The sequence below is a fragment of the Hyperolius riggenbachi genome, chromosome 1, assembly GCF_040937935.1.
Source record: "Hyperolius riggenbachi isolate aHypRig1 chromosome 1, aHypRig1.pri, whole genome shotgun sequence".
In the NCBI taxonomy this organism is placed as follows: domain Eukaryota; kingdom Metazoa; phylum Chordata; class Amphibia; order Anura; family Hyperoliidae; genus Hyperolius; species Hyperolius riggenbachi.
In genome coordinates, this window is record NC_090646.1 from 238924593 (window position 1) to 238946453 (window position 21861).

General features: G+C 48.5%; 1 protein-coding gene across 1 annotated transcript in view; it reads left to right on the top strand.

Moving 5' to 3' along the window:
- Positions 1-1264: 1264 nt before the first annotated feature.
- Positions 1265-21861, top strand: part of LOC137504005 (alcohol dehydrogenase 1-like) — a 101966-nt gene continuing 81369 nt past the window's right edge. Inside the window, exon 1 of the mRNA XM_068231896.1 lies at positions 1265-1351. The gene's annotated coding sequence lies outside the window, so the exon portion shown is untranslated. The remainder of the gene's footprint in view (positions 1352-21861) is intronic.

Here is a 21861-nt window from a genome sequence, read left to right on the forward strand (position 1 = left end):
TAGGCACTGCCAGGGGGCTAGGGATAGGCACCACCAGGGGGGTCTAGGGGTTAGGGATAGGTACAGGGAGGGTTCTGTGTGAGAGTAGGGATAGGTATAGTTACAGTACAATATTTGTAATATACACAATTTATTAAATTATGTATATTTTCACAAAGGGGGGGGGGGTCTAGGGGTTAGGGATAGGGAGAGCCTACAGTTAGGTATAATTGCAGTAAAATACATGTAAAATCTACCATTGTATTACTATGCTTAATACAAGTGTAAATATCGTTTTTTGGTATAGACGCTATTTGACGTTTAATTCCCGAATTCGTTTGTTGTTATAGACGGTATTTTGCCGTTTCATTTCCGTTTATTGTACCGATTTAGCACTATATTTTTGTTTATATGCTATAAACAAAAAATATTGTTTTACATTACAACTTATAATTTCTGCTATATGCCGCACCCTTTTTTCTAGGCGCCCTTTTTTGATACACGCCGTGATACCTCTGTGTGATACAACTATGGTGGAGATCTTGGCATGGGGCATTACACCTATAGTGACATGGTGAGGCCTGTTTTGTGCACATGGGCAATTTCCCATGGTTCTCTGTGTGATGTGTGAGCTGTTGTGGCAATCCCCCCTCCTCCTCCCTTCTTTGAGGGTCTAGGAGGGGCTCTGGGGTTCTTTCAGTATGTACTTCATGGTGATGACATTGTGTGTCATGTTTCTTCATTGCAGTTGTGCCATGTTTGTCCAGCTTGGAATACCATTGTGCAAGATGTGCCAACATGCACGAATGCACAAAGGACAGCACTACCCAATAGTGCACAAGACTGTGGCAATGTTTGCCATGATCTAACTGCATGGGAGTCGAGACCGCTCTTCCGACAGATGTCCCCGACGTCTCTCCATGAGGGGTCCAGCTGCCCTGTATGGAGATGTGTCTAGTGTGCAGGGTTCCCATGGTTACAGGCTGGTCACATGCCTGTGACCTCAAAAGGTATGATCAGGGGCGCCGCCAGCATACAAGCAAGGCAAGCGCCCGCTTGGGGCCTCACACTGCGAGGGGCCTCGCCGCCCTCCATAAAAGGATGGGCAGTCTGTCTCTCCCTCCAATCAGTGAGGCTCTTTTTCAGGCCAGCGTCTCTCTTGCCAATGGAAATGAGAAGCAGCTGAGTGAGCCCACCCCCACAACATCCGCCCTCCAATCCATGAGCACGCAGTCACAGTGTATAAAAGTGAGGCTGAGCACAACACTTGGTTCCAGGAACTGCCGGACTAAAGTGAAGGTCCCCGTGGTGTTCTCTCTTAGCCAGTCTCTTTCTGTCCGTCATGCAGCATTGCAGCAGCCAGCTGAGCAAGGTAACCTGTGAGTGGCTCAGGCAGGCAGGCTCTGCTCTTTCACAATAGCCTACTATTTCTCTGTCGCTTGTGATAAATGATGCTGGAGGGTCATGTCATGGTCAGTTAGGGATGGAATGTATGAGTCCGACCCTGCTAGTAAAAATAACACCAGCCTGCAGTGCAGAGCAGTGGGGTGGGGGGCCGAGCAGGCACACGCAGCATACTTCCATAGTTTCACTTCAAGCAGGGCTCATTAACCGCTCGGTTGCTGCAGGGTGGCGTAGGAGCCCATCTCCCTAAGCTAGTCCCCTATAGCTATTTACAGCTCTCAGAAGTAGTGCCTTGCCTGCCAGCAGCAGCACAAATTTACATAAATACAAAAGCCATCCCAGCAAGCAGGCGTATGTTAAATGGTAAAAATCTATTAACCCTTCGCACTCTCGCATGCAAATGTTCAAACAAATGCATTCACAGATTCACTCATCCAGGCACCACTGTTATCCCTACAGCTAAGTTAAAAGCCGGGGTCTTAGTTCACAGAAGAATGCATTCTTATGCTTAGTCACCTATACTGCGCAGAAGTACCCAGGTAAACATAGGTTTGATGCAATGAATGTTTGCATGTCTGCACTATGCATGTTACAGGGCCAGAGTTAGGGCACCTATCTAGGGATTAGGAGCACACATCCTGACGTCCTCTCCTGGGACAGATGGCGCATCTAACCAATCGCACAAGGGAGGTAACGTAATGCATCCATGTGCACCATCCACATACACCAGCATAAGCTGTGTGCATGCTGACAAAAAAACACATACAGGGGAAGGAGGGAGTGCACTGAATTAAAACCCTAGCCACAGGGGTCAGTAACAAGAAAAAAACACATATATCCAGGCACATCGCGTCTAGTTAGGACATTAAATAAGTTATTAAGGAAAGGAAGGTGCTGAAGGGGGTGTGGCCAGAAAACAGCAAAAATCTATTAACCTTTTGCACTCTCGCATGCAAATGTTCAAACAAATGCATTCACAGATTCACTCATCCAGGCACCACTGTTATCCCTACAGCTAAGTTAAAAGCTGGGGTCTTAGTTCGCAGAAGAATGCATTCTTATGCTTAGTCACCTATACTGCGCAGAAGTACCCAGGTAAACATAGATGTCCTAACTCTGGCCCTGTAACATGCATAATGCAGACATGCAAACATTCATTGCATCAAACCTATCTAGGGATTAGGAGCACACATCCTGACGTCCTCTCCTGGGACAGATAGCGCATCTTACCAATCGCACAAGGGAGCTAACGTAATGTATCCATACGCACCATGACTAAGCATAAGAAGGCATATACCTATAATCTATAGTGGGGGCATATACTGATCTAACCTTTACTGGGGGCATATACCTATCTAACCTATACTGGGGGCATATACCTATCTAATCTATAGTGGGGGCATATACCTATCTAACCTATACTGGGGCAAATATACTGGCTACCTATATTGGTGGCACCTAACTATCTAACCTATACGGGGGCACCAACCTATCTAACCTATATGGGGGCACCTACCTATCTAACCTATACTGGGGGCAACTATATCGGCTACCTATACTGGGGGGGGGGACCTATAGCTGGCTACCTATACTGTGGGAACCTATACCTGTCTCCATGTTGGGGGCGCATTTTATGCACTTGCCCTGGGTGCAATTTAGCCTACAAACTGCTAGTATTTGGCTCCACCCACATCATGTTTTGGCTGCGCCCAATTTTCGCCATGGCGCACTATGCGCACCACTTTGTTTTGAGGTGTGGCTATGCGCGACGCTTCTTTCATGGATCGGGGCCTCAAGTTATGAACTGCTTGGGGCCACCAAAACCTTAGCTGCGCCCCTGGGTATGATCCGCCCATGCGAGTCCTGATGTGTAGCCAGTTGTCATGGCGCGATTCTCATGACGCAGGTTGTGTCACCCCACCTGGCCACTTGTCCCACCCAGTCCCCCAGTTCGCCTCTTGCGGCAACGAACTTCCTGACGTGTAGTGGTTCACAGCACCCATGAGCCTTGTAGGGTAATACACCTCTTCAATAGTCATAGGGAAATTCTGCTAATGTGATAGGGACAGTAGATGTAGAACTGCACAGACCCCTAAATGGTGAGTTGGATGTGCCACGGCTAGCCCAGCACCACCTGGGCGAAAATCTTCAAAAAGGATGAAGCCGGCACCATCAAGTTGCTCTTAGGTAATTTATTAAAAGACTGCCATCAAGTCAAGATGAATACAGTGTGCGACGTTTCGTAGCGTAAAGACATGCCCCTTTATCAAGCCATGACAGTCTCAATCTATCATAGGAGTAATGAGTTTAAATAGTACATCATATTCAGACCTACCAATCACAGGCTATCTAATTCACTAGCCAATCCCCATCCACTATGTATGAAGTGGACCTGATGGGGAACTTGTTACATGAAGTCTTAACCAATGGATTTGAAATTCACTCACCTGTCCGTGTAGGCCATCACCCCTAGAGCGCACCATCACCGCCCCTAACCGCCACCGCAGGTAGATGGATACACCCACCCAGCGGGGAGGCGGCGCCATAACGTCATAGACGTTTACTAGGGAGACGTATGGGACGCAGACGGAAATCCGCGTGCGTCCCAGAGGGCAGGACGGAACGTCACTACCCAGCGCCGGCCGATCGCATGGAGTGAACCACCAATCAGACAGCCCTGCGTCCCCCTATATGGCAAAGGCGGCCGAACCACCGCAATCAAGCGGCTGAAACGCCGCAACGCGGCCAAACAGCCGCCAAAGCGGCTGAACCGCCGCAATGCGGCCAAACAGCCGCCAAAGCGGCCGAGCCGCCGCATCCAAGCAGCCGCAACGCCGCAACGCGGCCAAACAGCCGCCATGCCAGGCGATCGAGAACCCAAGGGGTGGGAGATGGCGTACCCAGGGGATGGAAGCACAGACATGGCAACAGTGGAGAATAGCAAATGTCACATCAATATAAAGCAGAAACCACTAATTTATATATAACAGGCGGGAGCAACACAAGCAGCAACTACCTTAAAGGGGAACAAATGTATAAAACAAATAGAATAAAAATAAACACAGATTCAGATATCATAAAAAGGTGTGAGAGCATATTCGCGGTTCAAGCCACGAGGTTCAATAGTATCAAGCATGCGAATCCAGTGCGCCTCGCGTAGCAACAATTGTCTATGTCTGTCGCCACCCCTCTTTAAAATTGGTATGATGTCAATAATTTGGCAGCGCAATTGACTAACGTTATGTTTGCAGCGTACAAAATGATTGGCGACAGGTTGCTCCACGAGACGCTCATGGATCGCATGCTTGTGAGCTGATAATCTGACTTTAAATTTTTGGGTCGTCTCCCCCACATATAGTAACCCACAGGGACATTTTAGAATGTAGACTACATACTTAGAGTCACAATTGTAGACCCCTCTGATATTAAATATTTTGCCCGTTCTAGGATGTGTAAATGCACTACTCCTGATGACCAAATTGCAGTGGACGCAGTTGAGGCATGGGTACATACCTCTCCTTGACCCTTCAGGGGGTCTTTAGAGTTCTCATCTCAGCATGTGTGAGTTTATAGCTCAATGTAGGGGCCCTTGTATAAGAGAATAATGGAGGATTACGAAATTCAGGGACCAGAGGGAGCGCTTGGGCAAGAGGTGACCAATGTTTTTTGATAATTTTTGCCAAGTCCTTACTAAGGACATTATATTTAGTCACAAAAGGGGGGACGCAGGGCCGTCTGATTGGTGGTTCACTCCACGCGATCGGCCGGCACTGGGTAGTGACGTTCCGTCCTACCCTCTGGGACGCACGCGGATTTCCGTCTGCGTCCCATACGTCTCCCTAGTAAATGTCTATGACGTTATGGCGCCGCCTCCCCGCAGGTTCCCCATCAGGTCCGGTTGACCGATGTGTGTATCCATCTACCTGCGGTGGCGGTTAGGGGCGGTGATGGTGCGCTCTAGGGGTGATGGCCTACACGGACAGGTGAGTGAATTTCAAATCCGTTGGTTAAGACTTCATGTAACAAGTTCCCCATCAGGTCCACTTCATACATAGTGGATGGGGATTGGCTAGTGAATTAGATAGCCTTTGATTGGTAGGTCTGAATATGATGTACTATTAAAACTCATTACTCCTATGATAGATTGAGACTGTCATGGCTTGATAAAGGGGCATGTCTTTACGCTCCGAAACGTCGCACATTGTATTCATCTTGACTTGATGGCAGTCTTTTAATAAATTACCTAAGAGCAACTCGATGGTGCCGGCTAATGTGGACGGCACCCTCTCTAACTGCTAGGTTTCAGATTCAGCCAATCACAACACTTTGTGCTATAGAGGGTGCTGTGATTGGAGAACTGTTCCCTATAAGGAATCCTGCTGGATCCCTTAAAGTAGACTAGCGCCTCAATATTCACTCAATATTCACTTTAACACAGGTTTTTAACCCTCCTGGCGGTTTGGCAAAATCCGCCAGGGGGCAGCAAATACGTTTTTTTTTTATTTATTTTTTTCATGTAGCGAGACGAGGTCTCGCTACATGATAGCCGCTGCTCAGCAGCATCCCCCCAGCCCCAAAGAACGGGATCTCCTGGAGGGCTTCCCCCGTCGCCATGGCGACGGGGCGGGATGACGTCACCGACGTCATCGACGTCGTGACGTCAAAGGGGCCTCCGATCCACCCCACGGCGCTGCCTGGCACTGATTGGCCAGGCAGCGCACGGGGTCTGGGGGGGGCGGCTGCGGCGACGCGTATAGCGGCGGATCGGCGGGTAGCGGCGGCGATCGGGCACTGCAAAGTGCTAGCTGCGTGCAGCAAAAAAAAAAATTATGCAAATCGGCCCAGCGGGGCCTGAGCGGTGCCTCCCGGCGGCATAGCCCGTGTTCAGCATGGGCTTACCGCCAGGGAGGTTAAAATGTATTTAAAGGACCCCGGCCACGCACCTCCTCAATCATAGTCGGGAGCATTCTGCACAACATGTACAGAATGCTCCCAGCCACAGAGGCACGATAGAGGAGGTGGGCGGCGGCACACTGGAGTGGAACAGAACCACATTAAGAGACCTGATAGACCGCGGGTGCGGGGGAGGGGGGATTTGGAAGAAACCCTCAGATAAGTTAAACAGAACTTCTTGCCCTCACCACAGGTATCCTTTAAAACAAAGATTTTAACACTGGTGGAGATCTTGGCATGGGGCATTACACCTATAGTGACATGGTGAGGCCTGTTTTGTGCACGTGGGAAATTTCCCATGGTTCTCTGTGTGATTTGTGAGCTGTTGTGGCAATCCCCCCTCCTCCTCCCTTCTTTGAGGGTCTTGGAGGGACTCTGGGTTTTTTTCAGAATGTACTTTAAGTATGGTGATGACATTGTGTGTCATGTTTCTTCATTGCAGTTGTGTCATGTTTGTCCAGCTTGGAATACCATTGTGCAGGATGTGCCAACATGCACAAATGCACAAAGGACAGCACTACCCAATAGTGCACAAGACTGTGGCAATGTTTGCCATGATCTAACTGCACGGGAGTCGAGACCGCTCTTCCGACAGATGTCCCCGACATCTCTCCAGGAGGGGTCCAGCTGACCTGTATGGAGATGCGTCTAGTGTGCAGGGTTCCCGTGGTTACAGGCTGGTCACATGCCTGTGACCTCAAAAGGTATGATCCGCCCATGCGAGTCCTGATGTGTAGCCAGTTGTCATGGCAGCGAATCGCTCGACACAGGTTGTGTCACACCACCTGGCCGCTAGTCACGCCCAGTCCCCCAGTTCACCTCTTGCGGCAACGCACTTCCTGACGTGTAGTAGTTAGGATAATACACCTCTTCAATAATCATAGGGAAATTCTGCTAATGTGATAGGGTGGACAGCACCCTCTCTAACTGCTAGGTTTTAGATTCAGCCAATCACAACACTTTGTGCTATAGAGGATGCTGTGATTGGAGAACTGTTCCCTATAAGGATTCTTGCTGGATCCCTTAACCTCCCTGGCGTTTTGATTATGCGCGGCGCACGGCCGCTGTTTTTTTGACCAAATTTTTTTTTCATGTAGCTAGCTACATGATTCCCCCTCCCACCTTTCCGATCGCCGCCAGTGTTAATACCCATCTGGAAATCCCGTTCTGAACGGGATTTCCTGTAGGGCTTCCCCCGTCGCCATGGCGATGATCGGACTGACGTCATTGATGTCAGGGGGAGTCCCGATCCACCCCATAGCGCAGTCTGGCGGTGATTGGCCAGGCTGCGCAAGGGGTCTGCGGGGGGGGGGGGGGAGGCTCTTTCGCGGCGGGTAGGGGCAGATCGGCGGCGATTAGGAAAACACACAGCTAGCAAAGTGCTAGCTGCGTGTTTCAAAAAAAAAAAATTATGCAAATCGTCCCACCAGGGCCTGAGCAATCCACCGCGGCGTTACTGGGTGAGCTGAGCTCATCCGTAACACCCAGGTGGTTAAAGTAGACTAGCGCCTCAATATTCACTTTAACCAGGGCCGGATTTGTGGGCAGGCCACCCACGTCGGGGACTAGGGCGGGGCTAAGGCTGGGGTGGTGCTGCAGCTCTCGAAGATCAGCCGTTTTTCCTTCCTTCTCTGCGCAGAACGGATTTCTTTCTCCTCGCCTCTCTCATGCATGCAATGCATTCCCGCCCCTTTCCTTTACTCTGACACTAAGGGGAGGGGCTAAGCAGGTCAGAGGAGAGGAGACCTGGAAATTGAAGACCGAGGAACACAGCGCTGACTGATAGACTGGTAATGTAACAGCAGATCTGCTTCCACCTTCTGTGCTAGTCAGTGTACTCGCTGAGTGCCTTTACACACAGTCTCAGTCCCCTCCAGAAGTGTCTGCAAGGTAGTGATCTTTTCCTGTATAATGTTGCCTTGCAAAGTGTCTCCCTTCTGCATATTTGGAATTCTTTAGTACACAATGATAGCAGAAACATTGTTTATCATTGCAGTGTAATTTGAGAGAACAGGCTGAAAGCGTGGGGGAAGGGAAGTTAGAGCTGTGACTGTGTGCAGACACTTGCAGAGTTGGTTAGGGGTTGTCTGTGGCTGTGCTGTTATGTATTCCACCCTTTTAACCGGTGTAATACATGCATCTCATGCATCCGAGCAACGTTCACCTCCCATTCATTCTCCTATAACTTTATTGCTACTTATCACAATGAATTGATCTATATCTTGTTTTTTCCGCCACCAATTAGGCTTTCTTTGGGGGGTACTGTGACGCCGTCGATATGACATATCGAATGCGTCATGGAGTTACCAACGCTAGTTCTTCGCAAACCACCCAAACTGACAGTTTTTGGTTTAAATACACTTTTTTTTCCCTTCACCAAAGGGCTGGAGAAATCTTTTCATGGTCAGTTAATTAGCCTCCTGTTGAAAAGATTCTCTGCCAGCACAGGGGACCCCCTGAGGTGTTTATGACCTCATCCATCAGGTGAAGGGTAGATATCAGTTGACAGAAGCTCATAAATTGTAGCTTTCTCCAGCCTGATCGGCACCGACCCACCAGGAGTCCGACACCTAGCTGCCTTGTGGCCTGAGTTGAAAGGAGACAGGAATGATCCTTATCACGCCATCTGGGCACCCAAAGATTGAACCAAACTGTAGAAACTGTATTTAATAAATATGCACAATTTGGTAATATTTCTGGTGTTCCCAAGATCGCAGTTCCCTCAAATTCACGGAGTTTATTAGATTCCACATGACACTGGTCCTGAGAGATTTTCAGCCCTCTGGATCTTTCGGAACCAGTGCCAGTAAGGTGAAAGGGGGGGACGGTGCTATTAGCGATCCAGACTCCTCGTGTTTGGTATTAGCAGATTCACACACTTACGCTGATTGTGAATATTCATTCGGGTTCTTGATATTACCTACGGGCATGCTGAGAGCGGGCAAAATATGAATTGGCCCAAAACCTCTCCCTGCCTAAGGGGGCATTGCCTTATTCAAATTGCAAGGCTGGACTTGTATGTGTCATAACTCCTCCCACCTACAGTGAGGAACAAAACTGACATGATCCAAAAGTCCAGTGTCCTTTACCTTCAATCTGATGCCTAGTAACATCCTGGCAGCCCGCTGGGACACGGGCCAACCTCCATCTTTGAACTTTCTAACAAAGGCCTGTTGGCCGCATGGCAACCGCCATTTTGGGACTTTCGCCAAAGACTTGCGATTGCCGCATGGACTACCAATAACGGTATTTGAACTGTATATAATCAGACATTCTGTTTCTCTTCCTCTCTTCTCTCTGTCCAATCAATCTGTTCTGAAATAAGCTGTGTGTATGTAGTTTAGAAATAAACTAACGATTTTATCGTTCAGTTGTGTGCCTTTTCTGGTCATCTGATTGCTGCTATAACGAATCTGCCCTCTGAAGAGTCAGTCATACTACCGCATTGTTTTATGATTTGCTTGTGATTGTTGATTTGCTAGCTAGGTTGTAAATAACCGTTTCTTCCTTCTAGGATTAGCTAGTACCAGATTTCCTGTGCGAAATCGATAACTTTCGTTCCTCGATTGTAAAGACAATTCGAGATTGCATCATATAGGGACCCAGCAACCTTTCTTTAACGTCACATTGCTCACAGTCTTTAAGCCGTCGGAAGTGACTATTCCCCGAATGGTGACTTGAGCGTGTTGAACGTGATTGGGCTGGCTACCGTATTATGATAGCGGGAGTCTCTTTCCTCCCTGAACTTGAGAGAGTGGTGGCAGTCTACTTTATTTACCCGATTTCCAGCGCGAAATCGATATTTTTAGTTTACCGATTTTATATACAATCAGAATTGTACATGTATGGGCACCTCCAACCAATCTTAACTGTTTACTACGCACACAGTGAATTTGCCTCCAGCAGTCTCTAGTGCATGAGACCTGCATGGCAACAGTGGCCTAGTAATACGGGATTGGTGGATGTTTGTCCCATTACATATTGTCGGCAGCTGCGCGACCAATCTTTATTGTCAGTCTGTTCACCGTACTTCCTGCGTATGCTAACGGGAGCAGATTAGACGGGATTGGCACGCTCTGTCGCCCTTTTCTTCTTACCTCTGACGATCCAGCAACCGGTCTCGTTGTCCGTCTGCGCCCGTACTTCCTGCGTACGCTAACGGGAGCAGATCTCGACGGGATCGCAGGGCTGGATTGTCACAGGTACATTTTGCTAAGAGCCACTTTACTGTAAATGCATTTAACAGGAAGAATAAGAAAAAAACGGAAAAAATTCATTATTTCTCAGTTTTTGGCCATTATAGTTTGAAATTAATATACGCTACCGTAATTAAAATGCATGTATTTTATTTGCCCATCTGTCCCGGTTATTACACCATTTAAACGATGTCCCTATCACAATTCATGGTGCCGATATTTCATTTAGAAATAAAGGTGCATTTTTTCAATTTGCATCCATCACTATATATAAGCTTATAATTTTAAATAATATAATAACATATTCTCTTGACATGCATATTTAAAAAGTTCAGACCCTTGGGTAACTATTTATGTTGTTTTTGGTTTTTTTTTAATTGTATTTTTTTTTTAATAAAAAAAGTGTATGTGGGTAATTTTTGGTGTGGGAGGGAAACTGCTAATTTTAAATGTATTTTTTTATTAAAAATGTATGTGGGTGCAGTTTACTATTTGGCCACAAGATGGCCACAGTGAAAAAAGTCCTGGATGCGAACGATCTCGAATCCAGGAACTAAAATGCTGGGGAGAAGTTTCCTGGGAGCAGAAATACCGCGCTCTCTGGAGAGAAAGTGTCGGTATTTCTGCGGGGAAGTTAGATCGGTGAATGGGAATTATATTCCCATTCACTGATCGGAGGGCTAGCGGCGGGCAGCGGGAGCACGCGCGGGGGCGCGCCCGATCGCGCGCACGAGGCGGCGGCAGCAGCAGTGCCTAGATAGGCCGAACTGGTTAATAAAAAGTGTCTTGTGATCTGAACAATGGAGATATGTTTGCTTTTTATGCTGTGTTATAAAGGTGGTTAGATGTTAAAAGTTCCAGCACAACTGCATTGGTTTGTTTGGCCATTCATTGCTGAAGACTCTATTATGTTGGCAGTTTGTATTGCTTTAGGGCTCATTCACTCTATGGGCTTGATTCACAAAGTGGTGCTAACGTAGTTAGCACACCTAAAGACTTTTGGGCGTGAAGTGATAAGCAATACACTAAGTAGGGTAGCACCGCTTTGAGGGAAAAAACTCGGGCGTAAAGTTTTGCCTGTAAAGTTTTACACGCGCAAAGTCCGGTATAGGGCTTAATGGCTTTGCGCGCGAGTTTATTTTATCACACCTCAACTGAGTTGAGGCGTGATAATGGGCTTTTCACCAGCGTGCTAACAGTTAGCACGACTTTGTAAATCAAACCCTATGTGTATCATGACTGACAGCACTGCACATAGTGTTGATAATGCAGGCAACATGAAAGTCTATAGACTTACCATTCACACTGCGGGGTGCATTCCCGTGTGTTGCATTATAGCGCAGTCGGAAATATCCTAGCACATTACGCACACATTTGGCTGGATAGTGTAATGGTTAAGAGCTCTGCCTCCGACACAGGTGACCAGGGGTTGAATCTTGGCTCTTCCTGTTCAGTATGGCAGCACCTATTCAGTGAAGAGACCTTGGGCAAGACTCCCTAACACTGCTACTGCCTACTGAGTGTGCTCTAGTGGCTGCCTTGCAAGCGCTTTGAGTCCGACAGGAGAGAAGCGCTATACAAAAAAAGGAATTCGTATTATATTTTTTGAATGGAATGGCAGACGCTTGCAATTTAGAACATTGTGATGTGCACTTCCCTGTGTTGCAATGCATGCATGAAACTGCGTTTGTGCATATGTTGCCCAGTGTGAATGAGGACAGAAAGAAATTATTGAACTATGCATTTTGTGCAAGAGTGTTACTGGTTGGGTGGTATGGTAAAAATTGTACTTGTCCATGAATAGTTCCTGCAGACTCATTTAATTAAAAAAAATGTATGTCTGCCTTAAAGGGAACCTGAGATGAGAAGTGTCTCAGGTTCTATACTTACCTGGGGCTTCCTTAAGCCCCCTTGAGACCGCTCAGTCCCTTGCTGTCTCCCTGGGTGGCTCCTGTCACTTGCAATACTGCCCAAAAGCCTGGCCAAGTCGTGCCATGTTACGCATGCCTGGCCAGGTGCGCATACGAGACTCAGCCAGGCTTTCAGACTGAATTGCGGGGGACCAGAGCTACCCGGCAAGACGACAAGGGACTGAGCAGCCTCAAGGGGGCTTAAGGAAGCCCCAGATAAGTATAGAACCTGAGACACTTCTCATCTCAGGTACACCTAAACAAATGTGAACACAATTCCTTATTGGGCATGTGATGGTGAAAAAATATAATTACCCCAACCCACCATGAGACCAGCTTTTGTCCTGTATTGTAGCTAATCATATGCAGGGCTATTTCACATGTACAAGCTCTATTGAGACTTGGGGGGGGGGGGGGGGGGGTTGATGAAGGTGGGCCTTGGGTAGTAAAAAGTACAAATCCGGCCCTGACTTTAACACTGGTTTTTAAAATGTATTTAAAGGACCCCGGCCACGCACCTCCTCAATCATAGTCGGGAGCATTCTGCACAACATGGACAGAATGCTCCCAGCCACAGAGGCACGATAGAGGAGGTGGGCAGCGGCACACTGGAGTGGAACAGAACCACATTAAGGGACCTGATAAACTGCGGGTGGGGGAGAGGGTGGATTTGGAGTTAAACAGAACTTCTTGCCCTCACCACAGGTATCCTTTAAAACAAAGATTTTAACACTGCATATTAATGAATCAATATTTTTCTTATTTCACCATATTGCCACAAAAAGAAAAATTGTCACTCACCAGGCCGCTTGGTGGTCTTGGTGTCACCTGGCCATGTGCCATGTTCATTCAGCCGTTGCTGGTCCCTGCTGCTCAGGTCCTGTGATGTTTGTAAGGCCGGATGATGCGGTGCGCGGGTGTCACCCGCTGTGGGATGTTTCCTATGGCTGGGGGAATGTGCATACGTGTGCAGCTTAATGCTACAGTTTGCATTTGCATGCACAAAGTTTAGCCTTAAGGCATTCAGCTCTGGCCTATAAAAGGCACCTGTCCTGCTGACTTTTAGCTTATGAAAGCATTTTAACACCACAGAATAAATGTTATGCCACAGCAGACACACTGTACTGTTGACTCATAGTCATAGTCTAATGTGCTACCATATTTACAGAGTACACAGTCATATCACTGACTGTTCTCAGAGGAGCTCACAGTCTAATCCCTACTACTATTTCTGGTGTTAGTATACTGCATCCTTAATTTCCATGCATAACTGCCTTGACACAATGACATTACCAGCCACTAGAGTCATAGGCAAACGCAGGGAGGGATTATAGCTGCCCAGAACCCTACAAACCCATGTGCTGCCCATGCGAGTCCTGATGTGTAGCCAGTTGTCATGGTGGCGAATCTCATGACGCAGGTTGTGTCACACCACCTGGCCGCTAGTCACGCCCAGTCCCCCAGTTCACCTCTTGCGGCAACGCACTTCCTGATGTGTAGTGATTCAAAGCACCCATGAGCCTTGTAGGGTAATTCACCTCTTCAACAGTCATAGGGAAATTCTGCTAATGTGATAGGGTGGACATCACCCTCTCTAACTGCTAGGTTTCAGATTCAACCAATCACAACACTTTGTGCTATAAAGGGTGCTGTGTTTGGAGAACTGTTCCCTATAAGGATTCCTGCTGGATCCCTTAAAGTAGACTAGCGCTCAATATTCACTTTAACACAGGTTTTGAAAAATGTTTTTAAAGGACCCCGGCCACGCACCTCCTCAATCATAGTTGGGAGCATTCTGCACAACATGGACAGAATGCTCCCAGCCACAGAGGCACGATAGAGGAGGTGGGCAGCGGCACACTGGAGTGGAACAGAACCACATTTAAAAACCTGATAGACTGCGGGTGGGGGGGGGGGGGATTTGGAAGAAACCCCAGATAACTTAAACAGAACTTCTTGCCCTCACCACAGGTATCCTTTAAAACAAAGATCCTTCAAAACAAAAACAATCATAGTCGGGAGCATTCTGCACAACATGGACATAGTGCTCCCACCCACCAGTGGTGCTCAGCAAGATTTTGGACACCCGAACTACCCAGATAATCCGAACTTTTTCAGCTATCTGACCGGATTTGGATTCCGGATACCTGGGCCCAAATCCGGATAGCAATCTGCGGATAGTTGGCAGGCAACCCAGATATTCACTGATATCCACGGATATCCGACTATTGAGATACTGTAACTAAGAAGATGACGTCCATGACGTCATTGAGCCAATCAGAGGACTCCCAGCCTAAGCCCTAGCACGTAATCACAGAAAGGAACCCTGGCCAGGCCCCCCTGTATAATAAGGAGGGGTGCCATGATGAGAAATATCGTCCTTGCTTGTCATTGCTCACTGAGAGACATGCTCCAGTGCTTCTGGCCTAGCAAGTGTAACGATCGGTGAAGCACAGAGAGGTCTGATTACCGGTGATCTGCAGTGTCACGGGGAATACAGACGTATACCAGATTATATGTGATCTGCAGTATGACCGATAATCCAATATACTAGCTAACCTCTGTTCACCTGAGTAGAGTGTAGTGTTTGGTGTAACAGTAACACTAGGAGGCCTAGGCCTCAGTGCAGCAAGGAGAACTGCACGGATTCCTTCCGCAGACCTGAGCTCTCCAAGACGGGAGGAGTCAGACTGACAGTAGGAAGGAAAGTCCGAGAGTGACACTCAGGAAGAAGTGTCACTAACAGGACTGGGAACCGCCTCCAATCGTGAGGTCGGTTCTCGAGGTCGGACAAGCCAGATCGTAACACACGGACAGATAAAGTACAATTACAGGAGGCAAAGGCGGAGTCAAAGTACAGGCAGGGTTCGGCAACGGGGTATCAGATATATCGGGGTACAAAATCAGGAGGCAGAAACAGAGTCTAGGAACGAGCCGAGGTTCGGCAACAGAGTATCAGAAATATCGAGGTACAAGGTCAGAGTTCAGGAGGATAGTCGAGGCAGGCAAAAGTCATAACAGATATCACAATCAAACTAGTACTTTAGCTATCAATAATCTAGCTAAGTGTAGGATTACAGCTCCTGCTGGTCCCGGCACACTTAAGGATCTGACTACGGATCTGGGTGCTCCCACATATGTGATCGCAACGCCAGACAAAGAGCAAGTGAACAGCCAGCAGTATATATACACATATCCTACTCCAGCACCTCCCACAGTGCTGGACCAATAGGAAGTGGAGCTAGAGTCAGCTGACCAGCTCAGTCAGCTGACTCCTTCCAGGAAGCATTAAATGCTTTGCCTGAGTGCGCGCGCGCGCGCGTCACTCTAAAATCTGAGGGACTACGAGTCCCAGCCACCGCAGCCCCGCTCTGTGGAGTCTCCGCAGCGGGGGCATGTGTAGCAGCCGCCGCCTCACCCGCAGCCAGCACGGAGGTAGCCGCCTCATGTTGAGAGGAGGCGGCTGCCTCTCCGTGTGTGGGAGCCCTGTGTGCGGAAAGAGCCGCCTGCCGCTGGCTCATGGCGGCGGCTCTTCCGCGGTTTCTCACAGTACCCCCCCGCGGGAAGTGGACTCCGGACAGCTCCTTCCAGGTTTTCCTGGATGTAAGGCATGAAACTCCCTCACTAAGTCATCCGCATGCATGCGGTTCTCAGGTACCCATTGCCTCTCCTCAATGCCGTACCCTTTCCAGTGTACGAGGTACTGTACAGAGTTCTGTACCCGGCGTGAATCCAATACTTTCTCTACTTCATATTCGGGTTGGGCATCTACCAACACGGGAGGAGGAGGAGTAGGACCCACCTGAGCTGCGGGTTTAAGAAGAGACACGTGGAAGGACCTTACCCCCCGCATGCTGGTGGGAAGGTCAATGGTATAGGTAACATTATTAATCCTCCTGACTACCGGGAATGGACCCACAAACCTGGGGCCAAGCTTGTCAGAAGGTTGTTTCAAGGTCAGGTGACGGGTTGACACCCAAACCAAATCTCCTGGTTGAAACTTCCACTCTATCGAGCGTCTTTTGTCAGCCTGACCTTTCTGACTCTGAAATGCTTTTACCAAGTTGTTCTTAATGGTCCCCCACATGTCCCTAAATGACCTTTGCCAAGCTTCCAAGGTGGGAAATGGAGTGGACGAAATTGGCAATAGAGAAAATTTAGGTAGTTTACCGGTTACAATCTGAAATGGGCAGAAACCTGAAGAAGCACTCTTTAGGTTGTTATGGGCAAACTCTGCATACGGTAAAAATTTAACCCAATCATTCTGCGCCTCGGCAACGTAACACCTCAAAAATTGTTCTAACGATTGGTTGACCCTTTCCGTCTGGCCGTTTGTCTGTGGGTGGTAACCCGAGGAGAACGACAGTTTCATGCCAATTTGGTGACAGAATGCCCTCCAAAATTTCGAAACAAACTGGACTCCCCGATCGGAAACTATGTCTTCTGGAATGCCATGCAAACGGAAGACATGGGTGATAAATAAATCGGCCAGTTCCTGGGCCGAGGGTAGTCCCTTCAGGGGCACGAAGTGGGCCATTTTACTGAAACGGTCGACCACCACCCAAATGACTGACATGCCTTCGGACCTAGGAAGCTCCCCCACAAAATCCATGGACAAGTGGGTCCATGGTTCATTCGGGGTGGGCAAAGGCTGCAATGTACCTACAGATGCCAGCCGGGAGGGTTTGCTTTTTGCGCACACCGCACATTCCCTGACAAATTCCTTACAGTCAGCTGCCAATGAAGGGCACCATGCACATCTGGCCACAAGATCCTGCGTTCTAGACGCCCCAGGATGTCCCGCATTTTTATGAGAATGGACCATCTCCAGGATCTGGAGGCGGAATGGTAGCGGGATAAACAGTACCCCGTCTGGCTTCCCCTCCGGGATATCCTGCTGGAAAGGACTCAACGTCTCCTTCCAGTCCTCCCAAGTCTCCGTAGCGGCCAAGACCACTCTTCGTGGGACAATGGTTTCGGGAATAGAGGGCTGTGCTGTCTCCGGCTCGAAACACCTAGAGAGTGCATCAGCCTTGGTATTCTTACTACCTGGCGTGTACGTAATCAAAAATGTAAACCTTGAGAAAAATAGAGACCATCGAGCCTGCCGAGGGCTTAACCTTTTAGCCCCCTCGATATATTCCAGATTCTTGTGGTCGGTATAGACCGTGATAGTGTGCTCAGCTCCCTCTAGCCAGTGACGCCACTCTTCAAAGGCCAATTTGATGGCTAGGAGTTCTCTGTTGCCTATATCGTAGTTTCTTTCTGCCGGAGAGAATCTCCGGGAAAAGTAGGCACACGGGTGTAATCTACCCTGGAGACCAGAACGCTGGGACAGCACAGCCCCCACCCCGATTTCCGAGGCGTCTACCTCGACAATAAACGGGAAGGAAGTGTCCACGTGTCTGAGTATGGGTGCTGAGCAGAACAACCCTTTTAACTTAGAAAATGCCTGTAAGGCCTCGGGAGGCCAATGAGTGGTGTCTGCCCCTTTCTTAGTAAGGCTAGTGAGGGGGGCGACTACTGTGGAGTACCCCTTTATAAACCTTCTATAATAGTTCGTAAACCCCAAGAACCGTTGTAGCGACTTTAACCCCACCGGCTGCGGCCACTCCAGGACCACGGAGACCTTGGCAGGGTCCATAGACAGACCTGAGGTGGAGACTATATACCCCAGAAAGGCAACCGACGTGACCTCGAAAATACACTTCTCGAGTTTGGCGTACAACAAGTTCTGCCTCAGTTTGTCTAATATCATCCTGACATGGGTTCTGTGTTCCAACAGGTTGTTAGAAAAAATGAGAATGTCGTCTAAATAGACTAAAACGAACTTCCCTAAGACCTCCCGGAAAACCTCATTGATGAGTTCCTGGAAGACGGCCGGGGCATTACATAACCCGAAGGGCATCACCCTGTACTCATAATGCCCATCAGGGGTATTGAAGGCCGTCTTCCATTCGTCGCCCTTTCTTATGCGCACCAGATTGTATGCCCCCCGTAGGTCCAGTTTCGAAAATATCCTAGCCTCCGTGACCTGTGTGAACAAATCGTCTATAAGTGGCAACGGGTAGCGATTTTTCACTGTGATCTTGTTAAGGCCCCGATAGTCGATGCAAGGCCGTAAACCCCCGTCTTTTTTCTTAACAAAAAAGAAGCCTGCCCCAGCAGGTGACCGGGACGGCCGAATGAAGCCCTTGGCCAAGTTCTCACGGATATACTCCTGCATGGCTAATTTCTCGGGGCCAGATAAGTTATATAAGTGGCCACGAGGAGGCATACAACCAGAACGGAGGTCAATGGGACAGTCAAACGGACGGTGCGAGGGTAATTTATCCGCAGCCTTGGGACAAAACACATCGGCATAATCTGAGTATTGTTCCGGTACACCTTTCACCTGCACCTTGGTTTGACCTAATGTCAGCCTCCCCAAACATTGCTGGAAACAATGAGGAGACCATGCTGTCAACTGCCCTGTGGCCCAGTCTATCTGTGGAGAATGAACCTGCAGCCATGGCATGCCTAGGATAATAGTGGAGGTTGACATGTGTAAAACAAAAAATTGTAACAATTCCCCGTGCAATACCCCTATGGTGAGCTTCACAAGTGGAGTTTGTGACAGGGCATGATTCCGCTGCAAAGGGGAATCGTCCACTGCCGTGACCTGAATGGGGGGTCTCACGGGAGTGAGTGGTAAACCCAACTCCTGAGCAAACTCAAAGTTCAAAAAGTTAACCGCTGAGCCGGAGTCAATAAAAGCTTCAGTGGCTACAGACTTATCATCCCATGTGACAGTACAAGGGAGAAGTAATTTTCTTTCTTTAAGGGGTGAGGTTTGTGTGCCTAGGGTGTCACCCCCCACTACTCCTAGGCAGACCCGTTTCCCGACCTGTTAGGGCAGTTTCGTACCCTATGCCCTGCCTCTGCACAGTATAAGCACAGTTGTTCCGTCATTCTCCGCCTTCGCTCCACCTGGGTCAGTTTTGATCGACCAATTTGCATTGGCTCTGGTGGTGGCAAGGCCGGAGAAGGTGAGACAGGCGGGGACGCTGTTACTGAGGATGCAGCAGCCGGTGCCGCGTATGAAGTCACCCTGACACGGTGACTACCCCTAGCCTGCCTCTGATGGCGTATCCTACGATCTACTCGAATGGCCGAGGATATGGCCTCATCAACTGTTTTGGGTTCAGGTACAGTTAACATTAGGTCGGAGACCTCCTCCGACAACCCAGACAAGAAGTAGTCCATTAGGGCGAAGTTGTCAAATCTAGAGGTGACTGACCACCTACGGAACTCTGCCGCATAGTCCTCGACCTAACCTCTGCCTTGCCGCAGAAGTTTGAGCTTCCGCTCTGAGGACGCGGCAAGGTCAGGGTCGTCGTAAATTATGGCCATGGCCTCAAATAATTTCTCTACCGAGGTCAGAGCAGTATCGGTAGAGGGCAGGTTGTATGCCCAAGACTGGGAGTCCCCAGTCAGCAAAGTTTTAATAAAGATGACCCGTTGGGTCTCAGTCCCCGAGGATCGGGGTCTTAACTCGAAATACGACAACACTCTACTCCTGAAATTCCGGAAGTCAGACTTGTGGCCGGAAAAGTTATCAGGTACAGGCATACGTATGTCATCACTAGGAGGGGATCGCACTGAATCAACCGACGTCTGGAGGGTTTTCACAGTGCCAGATAGGGCATCAATTAAGGCTTTGTGCTGGCCCAGTGCTTGATGAATGTTATCCACCGAAGTGGCAAGCACAGTCAGAGGATCAGCGCGTGATTCCATCTGTTTTGTGGTCTGGCGTTCTGTAACGATCGGTGAAGCACAGAGAGGTCTGATTACCGGTGATCTGCAGTGTCACGGGGAATACAGACGTATACCAGATTATATGTGATCTGCAGTATCACCGATAATCCAATATACTAGCTAACCTCTGTTCACCTGAGTAGAGTGTAGTGTTTGGTGTAACAGTAACACTAGGAGGCCTAGGCCTCAGTGCAGCAAGGAGAACTGCACGGATTCCTTCCGCAGACCTGAGCTCTCCAAGACGGGAGGAGTCAGACTGACAGTAGGAAGGAAAGTCCGAGAGTGACACTCAGGAAGAAGTGTCACTAACAGGACTGGGAACCGCCTCCAATCGTGAGGTCGGTTCTCGAGGTCGGACAAGCCAGATCGTAACACACGGACAGATAAAGTACAATTACAGGAGGCAAAGGCGGAGTCAAAGTACAGGCAGGGTTCGGCAACGGGGTATCAGATATATCGGGGTACAAAATCAGGAGGCAGAAACAGAGTCTAGGAGCGAGCCGAGGTTCGGCAACAGAGTATCAGAAATATCGAGGTACAAGGTCAGAGTTCAGGAGGATAGTCGAGGCAGGCAAAAGTCATAACAGATATCACAATCAAACTAGTACTTTAGCTATCAATAATCTAGCTAAGTGTAGGATTACAGCTCCTGCTGGTCCCGGCACACTTAAGGATCTGACTACGGATCTGGGTGCTCCCACATATGTGATCGCAACGCCAGACAAAGAGCAAGTGAACAGCCAGCAGTATATATACACATATCCTACTCCAGCACCTCCCACAGTGCTGGACCAATAGGAAGTGGAGCTAGAGTCAGCTGACCAGCTCAGTCAGCTGACTCCTTCCAGGAAGCATTAAATGCTTTGCCTGAGTGTGCGCGCGCGCGCGTCACTCTAAAATCTGAGGGACTACGAGTCCCAGCCACCGCAGCCCCGCTCTGTGGAGTCTCCGCAGCGGGGGCATGTGTAGCAGCCGCCGCCTCACCCGCAGCCAGCACGGAGGTAGCCGCCTCATGTTGAGAGGAGGCGGCTGCCTCTCCGTGTGTGGGAGCCCTGTGTGCGGAAAGAGCCGCCTGCCGCTGGCTCATGGCGGCGGCTCTTCCGCGGTTTCTCACAGCAAGTGCTGTATACAGTGATAAACCTAAAGCTGTTCAGTGATTAACACTTTCACTATCACTACATGTTCTATTGTTTATTAGGTAGCTATGTAACCGATTTCTCGATTACTACAAGATTAATATTATTTCTGTGTGATATTTGTAATAACGGAAAGCTACTTCCTTATTTTAAAGAAAAATGTTAACAATTTATTAACTAAAGGAAACAATGTTCAACCAATGTCCATAAAATATACAATTGTCTAACCAAAACGAACTTCTTCACTTTGGGTTGTTTTGACTGAAACTATCTATAAATGCACCAATTACTTGCCTATAATATAACAATATGCTATCACTCTTTCTCTTTAATAAATATCAATATCTGCTCTCTTCTTTTCTTCGACAACATTGAGCAATACTTGTTCTGCAAAAGAGCTCTTTGTTAGCGCTTTCAACATCTATCACAATTTCATTTAAGGATATTTAGGGCTCGATTCACAAAGCGGTGCTAACCCAGTTAGAG